The 12,891-nt window shown below is 46.9% G+C and overlaps 1 protein-coding gene across 2 annotated transcripts in view; it reads right to left on the reverse strand.

Moving 5' to 3' along the window:
• Positions 1-12,891, reverse strand: part of STK10 (serine/threonine kinase 10) — an 83,777-nt gene that overhangs the window by 49,100 nt on the left and 21,786 nt on the right. The window lies entirely within an intron of this gene.

A 12,891-nucleotide genomic window follows, 5' to 3' on the forward strand; every position in this document is an offset into this window, starting at 1 on the left:
TATGTTGCCATATGTCTCTTCTTTGTTCCCATTGCTGAACATCCCTGTATGACTTTGACAGCAAGCCACCACTGTCATGTAGGCTCCTTAGTGTGACCTGGGCATTGGGCAATAGCCTGAATGTTACAGAACAGTCAAAGATTAGCCTGAGTCTTGCTAGAACACAACGTTGCTAAATAACATCAGCAGTGGATCATGTATTAGAATAAGCCACCAACAGAGGTATTCTGCTTTCTCCAGCTATTTGTGCAGAAAGAAGGAGAAAATGCTGATTCAGGCTCATCCAAAGTCCTAGACTCTGTACCTGGCAGATAGTTACCATCTTGCTCATGGCCTCCCAATGCTCTTTTTACATAGACCACGCCTCCCCTGCCTATGCAGGTTACATATTGGCAGGCACACCCACCATGCAAACACTTCTCAGAGACGCCTTTGCTGGCTTGGGCATGTGTGCCAAATGAATAAGGGGCACATCCCAAAGGACATGCTCTACAGCAAACTGACATCTGAAACAAGATCCAAAACTGCACTTCAAGGAAGTGTACAAGTGAGACCAAAAAACGGCCATGGACGTGGAAGATCAGTGTCGAGACCACAGCTTTTGTTAACAAGAGCTTAACGAATGCCTGCAGGGTTGCAAGAGGAGGCAATGCTTTTAGGGAAAGAAAAGACTTGCCTTTGAGAAAATGAGAGGCCAAAAGTAATATTCATATTACAATACGGAACAAGGCAACCAAAGGAAGTAGGCCAACGGCGAGGCAGGCTGTCTACATGGCAGAAGCACGAACAAGCTCCAATACAAAATACGAAGCTGGGCAGTAATGCAACTGTAAGAGGAAAAACTCCTTTGCGCCGCGCCGCGCCGCGCCCCCCCCCCCCCACTCTCCATTAGAAGGGCTGCTAATAATATAAGGAAATATCTTTTCCCTCTGCATGCTGACTGAAACCAGTCTACTTCACACTACCACAAGTTTACCCAAACTTTATTCAGAGTTAGCTTCCCTCTTTTCCTCCCCAAACACCTGGACTACCTACTTCCGGAGCATAGGAGAGCAGAGAATATAAATGTCAGGGTTTTGGTTTTATTAACTATTGCTCAGATGAACTGGTCAAGTTTAACTGGCTCCAGTCTGGGGTTTTTGTTTTTAAAACACATAAGCATTGTACTGATCGGTGAAAGTCAGTTTCAATTTTGTTTTGTTTCAAAGTCCAGGGGATATCCCTGGTATCTAATTCACATTCCTCCCTCAATAAGTCTGAAGTCCAAGGGTTAAACTCCCATTAGATGGCAAATGAATAGGTGGAACACCACATTCCTACACCTACTTAGCTTGGCACCTTTATTGGTCCCCTCCCGATTAGCTGCTTGTCAATATGCACTGAGGGCTAGAAGAGAGGGATGCCAGTTACACTGCCTCCAGGCTCTGAATCTGGCTTGAGAGCCATGGGTGAATTCAGACCAGCTGGCATGTTTAACAGCAAGTCTGAATGTCCTTCTAGAAGAAATGCTTTAAGTTACTGGGCAAGAATGTATGGGCTGTTTTATGCAGAAGGTCAGACAATGATCATAATGCTCCCTTTTGGAATTAACAGCTATGAATTTGCCTTAGCCTCCTGCCCCTACAGGATCTGCTCTCGATGGCACAGGGTTTTAGACAGTCTTTCATAAATTCTGCATTTCATAGAGTTCAAGCAAGGTCAGCCTCACACAAACACAGTTGTGCACTAAGGGCCAACGCACAGTCAGCAGCCCTCCGCACCATCAGCTCCCTTCTGGGCAGCAATGAGCCCTTGTGCAGATTAGAGATCTTTGGTTACTCCATAAAATAAAAGAGAAACCCTCATTACTAAAACCCAAATGTCAACAGCTTGTCTGACATGGCAAATATTCTGTAGGTGGGAATGAAATAATTCGCTCTCTGTAAAACAGGCAGCTACAAGATTGCCAATATTCTTTACAAGACAAGGGTGCTATTTACCAGGGACTTGAAGTATAATAGATCATTTTCCCTGAACAAAATAACCTCTAAGGAAAAATATTTGGAATAATAAAAGGCCAATTCCCAACAGTCGGGGAAAAGGCAGCAAGACAATAGGTCAAATAAAAAAAGCCATCCCACATTCCTTTTTGGACTTCACAATGAAGAGCTTCATTTATAATGAAGCATGAGGACAATAGTCATATCACCAGTACCCCACGTACCTCTGAGGTCGTGCTTTTCAACGGTACAGCTCAATGTGGTTGATGAAGGTGGCTAGCAGCATGATCCCCATTTTCACCGATGGGGAAACTGAGACGCATGGAAATATCCTCCAAATAAATCTGTTGCCCCAGTCCTGCTCTTTCTGGCTACATTGAAGAACCACCATCACAACAGCACTCTATCTAGTTGGCTCTCAGAAGCGAGGCCAAAAAAGTACGTGGGTCATAAAGCGATGCCGTGAACACCGCCACAGCACTCTCACTATGACCCTGTGGTTCCCCTGTCAGTTGCATCCACCAGCTGAGTCAGTCTTAGCTTTGGTCAACATGACAGTTAGGTTGACTCTTCTGGCAGTGCCAGTGGGGAGCTGAGGGCCCTGACTTGCAGCCCCTCTTCAGTTGGTAGAAGTGCTCCTGGTGAGGGGAGGCACCAGACACAGGCCTCAGTCACCACAGTAATTACCCCTGTGGCTGTAAGTCAACCTAACAGTGTAGTATAGACTGGCCTTTAGACTGTACAGTCTTCCTGGCAAGGGCTTCTAGGTGCGCTAGGGGAGCGGAGCTCAACCTTTTTTAATCTGTGACCCCGCAGAGCCAGAAAAATTTTTGTTGAGCAGAAAAAAAAAAAAAAAAGCACGTCAGGAACATTTTGTTGTGGCCCCTTTCATTTAAAGCACGGGTCCACTCCCCTGCCACTACCCTTGCCCCCGCCACGGGTATGCTGGGTGCCGAGCTGGGAAAAGAAAATGCTAGCCGGCTGCTGCGTTCCCCCAGGAAGACAGCTGCGACCCTCAAGGGGGCTGAGACCCACAGGTTGTGCACCACTGCTCTAGGGAATAAAGAATCAATCCCCTCCTCGCTGCACTGCAAGGCGAGCCCGTCAGAAGGCACCGAACCACACTGGCAGAGCAAAGCACTGTCAGTGCTCTGGACTGCTGCTCTCCAGTGCAGACAGGCCTTGAACCTCAAGTGACCCTCTGCAAGCATTACATCCCCTTGAACAAATGTTTTGAGAATCTGAGCACAAAGAACCTGGTTCAGCAAGCAGGGAAAGCTCCCTCTGCATTGCCAGGATTTTAAAAAAGGATTTTCTGGCTGTGCAAGGCACCGATTCGTAGTTCTTTGAGTCACTGCACTCTGAAGTGGGAAAACACTTCCTGGAACTGATGATTGAGAGCTAAGGAGAGAGTCTCATTCGAGTTCAAATCCCACCACAACACAGGTTGAAACATTTCTGATCTAAGTGAACGGGTTCAAAAAACAAAGAAGTCCATTCTCCCGCTAAGCCATATTTAGTTTCTCTGGACATCATTGCTTTAAACAGGAAGATGAACTTCTCCTCTCCCATTGGCATTTCCCTTTTCTGACCTGTCAGTTCGATTAGTCTCATGACTCAGTTCCCCCAGGGGAAGAAAAGTCCAAAAACACAAGTAGGCAACAGATTCCAATCACAGCCCTAGAGTCAGCCACACAGCAAGACCATGGCTACTGGGAGCTGCCGAACTTGTGACAGGATGGGTTGCTCATGTCACCTTGTGCCAGGGGCATGAGAACTATAATATCCTGGTTTTGAAAAGGGACTGAGCTACATTTTTGTTAGTCTTGCAGCACTTTAGAATCTATTTGTTGTTTAAGTTTTCCCAGTTACAGACTAACATAGCTGCTTCTCAAACACTTCAGTTAAGATTCACCCATTTGAACAGTCTGTTTGTGCCTGCAAGGTGGTGGGTGTGTTTTTAAAGGAGTCCCAGTTCAAGATAAGATGGATTACAACAAACAGGTGTTTCCTGACATTGTAGATTATAACTGAATTTTTAAAGTTATAATACTAGCTATTCACTTTTTGCACATATCTATTAGCAGTTCACAGTGGAGAATCACTAGCTGGTTTCTCTTTTGTTTTTAGTCAGCTTTGAGTCAGTTATATTTTTGGATTCTGATAAGTGATCACAATGCTCGGGTTGAAAACAATGAGGGGAAATGTTATCAGCATTTCTGAACAGGGCCCCCACACGGAGGGGATTATAGGGGTGCACTAGGTTCCAAATTCAACAAGCCCCTTGAACAAATAAATGATTAAAAAGCTGTAAGAATGCTGGGGAATGCTGCAAGATCAAAGTTGCAATTTATTGCTCACTTCAGGATGGGCTCTCAGTGTGGTTTTGAATCACTGTGACATCTCCATCTAAGAGTACCTTCATTGATAACAATGATATGCAAATGTGGTGTTCTTGGCATTTCATTTAATAAAAGTCCATGATGGGGTAGTCAGGTGGCAATACGGGGAGACAGGATTTTCCTCCATCCTAGCTATAGCTCCCTCCCTCATGTTTACAGGTAATGAAATTAAGCGGCCACGCTAGTCTTCTGAAAGCGTTGTGAAGGTTTCCTTTGAGGATGAAGAGAGGTCAGAGACAGAGTGATGACCCCTTCGTGACGTGGTCACCTTTCTGTGAGAGTTCATTAAAATCCTTCCCTCCAGTACAATAAAAACTGACGTTCACTAAATGACCTAGATAAGGCAGAAGCACCCCGCCTCAAAGATAAATATTCCTGCTGCACCTGTTACTTAGGGCTTGTCAACATTAGGGAATGTGATGACTTTCTGGTCACATACCAGAGGTAGTGACAAGCAATAGAAGAGGGGACTACACTCACTGGATCAGCATGTAGCAGAAAAATTCAAGGGAGAGAGCCTCACCTCATATAAACAGTCCTGGCTCCACTCATTTCAACACCAGCAGAGAACAAGCCCTAAGGTCTTGGCAATTTCACAAAAAGCAAAAAGCCCCTCACTTATGGGAGAAAGCTGCAGGAGCCAGTGTGTGTAACTGTTCTCCTGCGAGTGAATTGCTTGGATGTCACAGGGAAGCATCCCCCTAACCCACCCCAAATGGAGGATGTGCTGACGCACAACAGCCGGAGAGGAGCTGGATCATGCAGCAAACACACCTGTGTTCTAGGGTATAGTTTAGCAGTTAGAAACTCCTCTGTTCTTCTGATGCAGCATCTCTCTGGTTAGTCCAAGTTTGGGGTGAACTTTAGTGACGCAGATATAAGCATCGGTTGATGAGAGGCCGAAAAAGTACAAGGGCAGGAATTGTTCCATCTCCCCTGTGCCGCACTTAGACTGATTCAGTGCCAATCACAGTATAACTGTTCAAAGCACTTTTAAGAAGAAGAAAGGTTTACTACAAAAGCACAAGGCAGTGCATAAAGCACCTATTTAGACCTCCAGTGCACCTAAGTGAAATTGGAAACAACAAAACAAACAAAATTAGTCTCCAGGGGAAAGGAGTCTGGAAAAACTAGGTCAGGGCAGAGACAAGACATCTTGGGAAAGTATCTTATACACACCATATCTGATAAATACACCTATCTATGACACAAGCTTACTGTAAAAGGGATAATATTTTTCTGGAATATGAAATTGTTGCAGCTGGACTTAACAACCAATCTTCTATTCAGAGCCAGCTTTTAAGAAACATTTCCAAGTTAAAAACCACCCTACACACAGCTCGGGTCCTGGTGCAGCAGGTAAAGAACAGTATATTATGATGCAGGGCTTTCAAAAGTATCTTCAGTATGAACTGGTAAATGGAAAGTGAACAGAAACCTGCTGAATGCATCATCTTGGTGCCATTTGCTTTTGATAAGGATCTCAGAAGTTGGATATTCCCAGAGCAAAGATATTTGCCGCGCACTAGAGATGGAAGCAACAGGACATGCTAGCATGAAAAGTTCATTTCTTATCCAGGAACTTCAGTTCTCTTCTCTAGTTACAATAGTTTTGTTCTTGCACTCACTTTCCTGCCCCAAATTCACTGCCCCCTTGGATGCCTAGGACAAAGTTAAACCCAATGTTCTTTCTTTCCCATCCCTCTATTATAGTTAGAATGCAAAGACATGAACACGATTACTCCCATGGGCAAGCAAACAGGAACACTGTGTTGGTGCCATATGGGCAGTTAACACATGACTGGAATTTAAGACACCCACACAACGTCTATGCAATATGCACAATGATCTAAACAGATATGTTAGTCTGCCCACTGAAAATTTAAAGCTTTTTGTAGTAGAAGTGAAATACCTACAAAGTGACAGGACCCATTCTCAGTCTACTGGAGTTAGGGACTTACACATACAACACAAGCAAACCAGGCCAATTCCATACACGGAGTCACTAAGCCAAACCGTTGACCTACAGATGTGCTCTGGCAAAGGTAAATTACCAGGCTGGGGCATGAGAGTTTTGCTTTGGTGTCAGGAAAAAAGACTATTTATATGATAATGGGCTTACTTTAGTAACCACAATTTAGAGCAAAGCAGAAAACATAGCCCATCCACAGCATCACATCTTATGGAAGAGCTTTGCAGACATTTGACTAGGGATTAGAGTAATAGGATTTTATACAAATTTCCCTACAATCCCAATGATTTAACTTATGTTTTTCAACCCACCTATAAAATTCCACAGTAGGGAGAGGTGATCCTCTATCCATTCTATGGAATGGTCCAAGAAACCGTCCAGGGTTCAATCCTTATTTCATTGAAAAACCAATGGAAAAACTCTCACTCTCTTCAATGGGCCCAGGATTTCACAGAGAGGCTCTAATTCTGAATTAAGTTCACAGGACTTTTTGATACATACAGGATACAAAAGGGATGTATCTGTTACTGTTAAAACAGACTGTCAAATTATAAGCCAGGTTTCCCCTCTGGAAGTGCTCTGAATAGAGGCTGGTGGAGAAAACATCAGTCAAGAGACATTTCCCCTCCACCAAAGATCTTTTTATTCCCCCTCTCCAGCCCCCAAAGAGAACATACACACTTCAACAGATGGAGACATCTGAAAGTAGAAGACTGCAAACTCCTTTGGCCCAGGGCTATTCCTTATCTGCTCTAAGCATTTCTACAGCTCCTAACAGTATCTAGAAGTCATTACGCCAGGAAAAAGACAGAATACCCAACTAGGGATATAAAGGATTAGTCAACTATCCGATAAGCAAATACTGATCAGATAGTTAACAGGATAGTCGACTAGACCAGTGGTCCCCAACCTTTAGAGGCTCCCGGGAGCCTGGGGGTGGGGCCACTCACGCCAGGTGCCCAGGGGGTGGGGCCGCACGTCCTGTGGCACGCCAGGGGCGGGGATGCCCTTGCACCCGGCGCCGGCACATGCCCCAGGGCCGGGGCCGACCGAGCGCCTTGTGCCCGGGGCCAGCGCTGCCGCCCGAGCCGCGCGCCTGGGGCCGTCACCGGCGCCGCATGCCCACATGTACCCAGGGGCTGGGGCCGCCCGAGCGCCACGCACCAGGCACCAGTGCATGTCGCGCGCCTGGGGCCAGCGCCTCCAGTGCGCCGCGCGCTGGGGGGCCGGCCCAGGTTGTCGGCAGGTGCACACAAATGACTAGACACTCCCCCGCCCCCAGCTGCCTCTATTAAATATATTAAATAGAAGCGGGGGGGGGGGGGGGGAGAGAAGAGGAGAGGAGAAGAGGGTACTTCGAAGTGGTGGCACTGCCACTTTGAAAAGCCAGGTGGAGCCCAGGCTCCATCCAGCAGTGTAACCAGGGGTCCCCAGCTAATTTCAAAGTGGCAGTGCCCCAAGGAGCCCAGGGTCAGCTGGGGAGTCTCCAGCTGATCCCGGACTCTATGCAGTGCTTCTGCTTTGAAATGCACAAGAGTCCCCCGGTTGGGGCTCTTGTGCATTTCAAAGCAGAAGCACTGCATGGAGCCTGGAGTCTGTGGGATTTCCTGCTGGTCCTGGGCTACACTCAGTGTTCCAACTTTGAAATGCACAAGAGCTCCTGCTGGGGCTTTTGTACATTTCAAAGGCAGAACACAGAAGTGCTTATCAACTAGTCAATGGAAATTCCATCGACTACTCGACTAGTAAATTAATTGCTAGTTAACATCCCTACACCCAATAGCTGCTATAGCTAGGGTGACCATATTTCCCTATGCTGAGTACAGGACACATTGTAAAATTACTCGCATTCAAGCAAGTTCAATGGTAATCAGAACTATGCAGTACAAATATTCAAATTAATATTAAGTTGGATTGAGTCACTCCCGTCAAAAAGATAAATACTTTTTATTTATCTTATCTTTAAGACTTTAGTGTTCACATGGAGAAGGGCAACACACACGGGGAGAGGTGACATACACCTACCCCTATCTGACATGGGGGTGAACGACCAACTGACCCTCCCCTCTCCAGTACTCTCCTTCCTCCATGCCTGGTTGGGCCCCCACAATGAATCCACCTCACCCAGTATCCAGGGAAGATGCAGCATAGTGGAAGACTTGGAGGGGCATGCATGGTCACAGGCTCCCCCAGATTTCTGCAGGCATCACACTAGAATGTGGCCAGTAGCAACCTTGAAGCAGTGTGCCTGAGGGAAGCAATGGGAGCAGCTTCCAGCCATGGGTGGCGGGGAGAAGGGGGCGGGGGGGCAGCGCGTGACCTGGCCTTTGTTTTTGCAGAGCACATCCCTTCCTTGCCGCATAGTGTCAAAAGGCAGCTAAAAATCTCTAAGGCTGTTGCTGGCCACTGACAACTCAGTTGCCTCCTATCCCCTGACTATAGGGTGGGCTCACATTGTGCACCAGGATTCAGGGAACCCGACTGCAGTGGCTTCTGTAGTCACAGAAACTGGCCACAGAGGTGGTTCAGCAGAGGAGGTTGCCTAACGGACAGAGAAGCTCTGTGCCTGCTGAGGGCAAGACCCAGGGACTTGTGAAAGGGTGACGAGGGTGGATAGGTCTGAGATAGGACTAGGCTGAAAGTCACTTTCCCCATCCTCACTCCAGAGCTGGCACACAGCGAGGGCTGCGCTGATGGACCACCAGGAAGAGGTAGGACTAGGCTGGAAGAATGGCCTGACCCTGCATACTGCAGATTGCACACCCTCCCCCCCAACTTACTGCTGGGGGCAGGGGAGGGGTGGCTGACTGGCAAGCACAGATCTGGCCAGCAGCAGGACCTGTTACTGAGGAAGAAGGAAGAAAATATGGGACAATTTGCCCTTTTCTGAAGAAAAGCCAAGATACTCGCAGAAGGCCTTAAATAGGAGACTGTCACTTTAAAAACAGAACATCTGGTCACCCTAGCAACAGTCTCTCATCAGTAGAGCCAACCCCAGGCATTCAAGAGCCACAAGGCCCAGGCCCCCATAAAGCTGTTTGAGATGATTTCTAGTAACAGATATTGGGGGCAGGCGTGGGTATTGCCTTAAGCTCCTGAGCCAAAAGGCTGCCCTCAGGTCACCTTTGCAAGCTTCTCTCCCCAACCCTAAGGGCTAGAAACTTACATGAGGTTCTCCACTTTCATTTAGTGCCCCAATTCCAGCAACTGGGCTTTACAAAACATACACCAAATATCGGCAGGCTCCCAAGCATGAGAGTTGGCAACACTGCGGAGCTTCTTGGGGCCGTTTAAACACAGCATAAGACTGCTTAGCCCTTGCCCAGAGCAGAAGAAAATGGAGTAAGCCAGTAACTATTGGCACGGTGCATGGAGCACAACATCACAGTGATGTATTTCCACTCTGAGGAATTTTAAGTTGCATGTTGTGAGAAGGCCAACTCCATCCCATAAAAAACTCAGCAGGGTCTCCAAACTTGGCACTCTTTACCCGTGACCTGCAGTAGGCTCTTCCCCTCCCACAAGAATGCAGGGCCTTCTTTTCACTCAACTTCTTAATAATTCAGGCAAAAAACTGGCTGCCTATGAAATAAGGGTGAGTATTTTCAATTAACCTTCTTCAGGGTTGGGAGCATTCTTATCCACCTTCCCTCATGCAGAAGTTCACTCCACAAACACCGCCCTTAGCAGCCTACCAAAAAATGAGGCAAAACCCCTCAGTACTGGTGCCAGTGTTGGAACACTTGGTTCAGTCTGTTGAGGCGTCAGTGTCACGCAGGTTGCCGCAATACTGTGTTGGGAGCCGAGCACGCCACTGCCAGGCAAGAGGAGTAAGTCATGATTCCCTCACCGGATAGGCGATGCCTTGCAATGCCTCACACCACTCTCAGACCACCAGGGACCCGCACTGCTTTCTGACATGGTTCAGCACAGAGATTTCTTTTTTGTGGGAGCATCCCAACAGCAGTTTTGACAGGGCTTTACTTCTGCACTTACCCTCTGAGGGAAATTTCATAGTTTTTGCCTCTCTGACTTCTGAACGTCTACAGGAAAAAATGGTTTTCCCCAATTCTAACAACAGAAATTTATGTTTTTAAACACACAATAAAACCCCCTATTTGGAGGCAAACGTTCCCTAGCAAAGTTTGCAACCCAAACACTGCAGCCTCGTATTCGCTGCAAGAGAACATTGCAAATGTTGATCTTGGTGGGGTTGTGCTCAGGCAACTAGCTTGAGTCGCCATGCTGCTATTTACAGGGCACTAGCTCACTCAGAGCAGGCACAGATCTATCCAAGCTGGGAATTACATCTGCGCTGCAGCTAGGAGATGTAACGCTAAGAGTGGAATTGACTGGCCTGTTTAATTCCTCCAAGCCCAGTGAAATGCAGGAGTATTTAAATGAACAGCATAAATGGCAGAAGACAAATGCCACTTGCAAATAACCAAAACCAGGACACTAGCCACAAACATCTAACAATGGATTGAGATATAAAAAGATTTTCCCTCATGGGAGGCTTTGATACAAGGGAATCTGGTTTCATTAGTTTCTAAAGGACTGTAATTGTAGTAGGTCAGCGAGCACTGACAGATTGCTCTACACAGTGCTTTGCAGAGAGGGGCAAAGGGGAAATGCAGAATTTCCTACAGGAAGGAAGGAAAGCTTCCTACAGAGAAGCATTGGGAAGAACAAGCTGATGTTTTACAAAACAGAGGCCAATACATACACCAGCAGACTAAAGTGAGGGGAAGCTGCAGGAGGTAGACACGAAGTGGGGGAGGTGTAGAGTAAGACAAGTCTGGTGTCCAAACCTAACCTGTTAGCTTGCTTTGTTGACTTCTGCCAAAGTCACAATGTCTGTGGGATCTTCGGTCCCCAAATTCCCTCCTAAGAAAGAAGTCTGCCTTCCCCTTTGCTGGAATGTTATGCAGATTTACTCTGATGCTTGAACCTAACAGAACACTTCAGTGGCCATCTGAATGCTAGTTCTCAGACAACTTGCAAACCAACTTCCCCAGAGTTGCAGTGCTCATGGAAAAGAGGATTTGCTACCTTACTAGCTAGCATGGTCCTACATTCAGATTCCAGAAGCCACTAGTTCAAGTTTACCAAGAGGGCAATGAGTCATTGGAATAGCATTCCAACAGTTGTGGCGGACTCTCTGTTACAGGCAATTTTTAAAATCGAAAATGGATAACTCTCTCAATGACACACTCTCATCCCAACAGGAATTCATTCAGGGAAACTGCATGGCCCGCGCTATGCAAGAGGTCAGATTAGCGCACTGTGGTCCCTTCTGGACTATAATCTACTCCCGTATATTTGAGAGCATTTGTCTGAGAGTGAGTCTAATCTGTCCACCCATCCATCTGTTCCAGAACTCCTCCTAGACCAGTGTTTCTTAAACTTTTTAAGACAGAGGAACACCAAACAATATATATTTTTTTATGAGGAACACCCAGGATATTTTTTTTTGCTCAACAAAAGGGGGGGGAGGGAAGAAAAGGGCAGCCATTTTGCCTTGGAACACAGTTTAAGAAATACTGTTCTAGACAGTAAGAGTAAGACTACCAAATTTGGTATACAGCTTATCACAACTTAAAGCAAGGTCAGGTTTTGGTTGTTTGGGGAGAGTGTCTGATGCTCTCCCGCCCCTCCAGATTTGTACAGGGATGCATAAAACCATACAGAAGAGAGACCATCACCAGGCAGGTGAAAGAGGCTGGCTGGGGGCGCACTCCCCTCTGCATATGGCACTTGCCCAATCCCAAGCTTCCTACCCCACAGGCACTCTTTAGGGAAGGTGGGAGGGGCTACAGCACCCCTTACCACCCAATTCATGAGAACATTGCTGGCTGCTCCCCTTCCTCAGGGAGTGAGGGGAAGTGCACAGTCTGCTCCATTCCTCACTCTGGCTGGGGAACGCAAGGGGCAGATGAACCTGGAGCTGCAGCAGCCCTGGAGAGGCACTTCTCACCAGGCCCCTAGCTGCTGCAATGAGAGGGGGCTGGGGTACTCCTCTCTCTGGGGCAGTCTGCATACTGAACCCCTCATGATTTAAATGCACCTTAGAGCAAGGATTTAAATGAAGAAAACAAAAAATTAATTGAGATAAGGACCTGAGCCACACTGGGTAAATGTTCTAGTCTATGAATAGAGAGCAATCTGCTGGGAAACTGAAGATGCTTGAGGGGAAACGCATTAAGATTGCTCCCAAACCCAGCAAGTTGCAAGGCTATAATGTCAAGGCTTCTAGGGACACCCAGATGTAGTTGCAAGACAGGGCAGCTGTGAAAGTGGCAAAGTGAACAAAGAGAAAACAGAATACAATGGTGAAAGATCTACATATGTCCCAATTTCTAGAGCCCCATGCAGGCATCCTCATGGACATCCACCACAGTCTGAATTCAGTAGGAAAAGACAAGAGTCTTTCTGTAGCACCAGAACCCCGGGACCTTCCCCGTAGCCACACCTTGAGTATCTGAGTAGCATAAGGGGACCGGTTACTAAGTAGAATCTGTTGTCAGAGACGGGACAA

This window comes from Pelodiscus sinensis, chromosome 16, assembly GCF_052426305.1.
Source record: "Pelodiscus sinensis isolate ZL-2025 chromosome 16, ASM5242630v1, whole genome shotgun sequence".
NCBI lineage: Eukaryota > Metazoa > Chordata > Testudines > Trionychidae > Pelodiscus > Pelodiscus sinensis.